The sequence below is a fragment of the Rhinoderma darwinii genome, chromosome 12 (genome assembly GCF_050947455.1).
Source record: "Rhinoderma darwinii isolate aRhiDar2 chromosome 12, aRhiDar2.hap1, whole genome shotgun sequence".
In the NCBI taxonomy this organism is placed as follows: Eukaryota; Metazoa; Chordata; class Amphibia; order Anura; family Rhinodermatidae; genus Rhinoderma; species Rhinoderma darwinii.
This window is the reverse complement of record NC_134698.1, coordinates 82,203,751-82,204,039: the sequence shown is the minus strand read 5'-3', so window position 1 is coordinate 82,204,039 and position 289 is coordinate 82,203,751.

Here is a 289-nt window from a genome sequence, read left to right as displayed (position 1 = left end):
TTTTACTCCATTCATGTATTTTTTATTCTTTATTTGTACTGCAGATCGTACATAGGACGCCCGCACATTGCACATAGGACGCCCGCACATTGCACATAGGACGCCCGCAGATTGTACATAGGACGCCCGCACATTGCACATAGGACGCCCCCTGCGATGCGCTCTGCGGGCTCCGGGATGGGGCATCCTCTGCACCGAAAGAGTTAAAGGGCTTCCCCTGCCTCCTCCAGACAAGGCTTCTTATAACCTGACCCCTAGTCCTGCCCCTTCCTGAGTCCCCCCAACACAA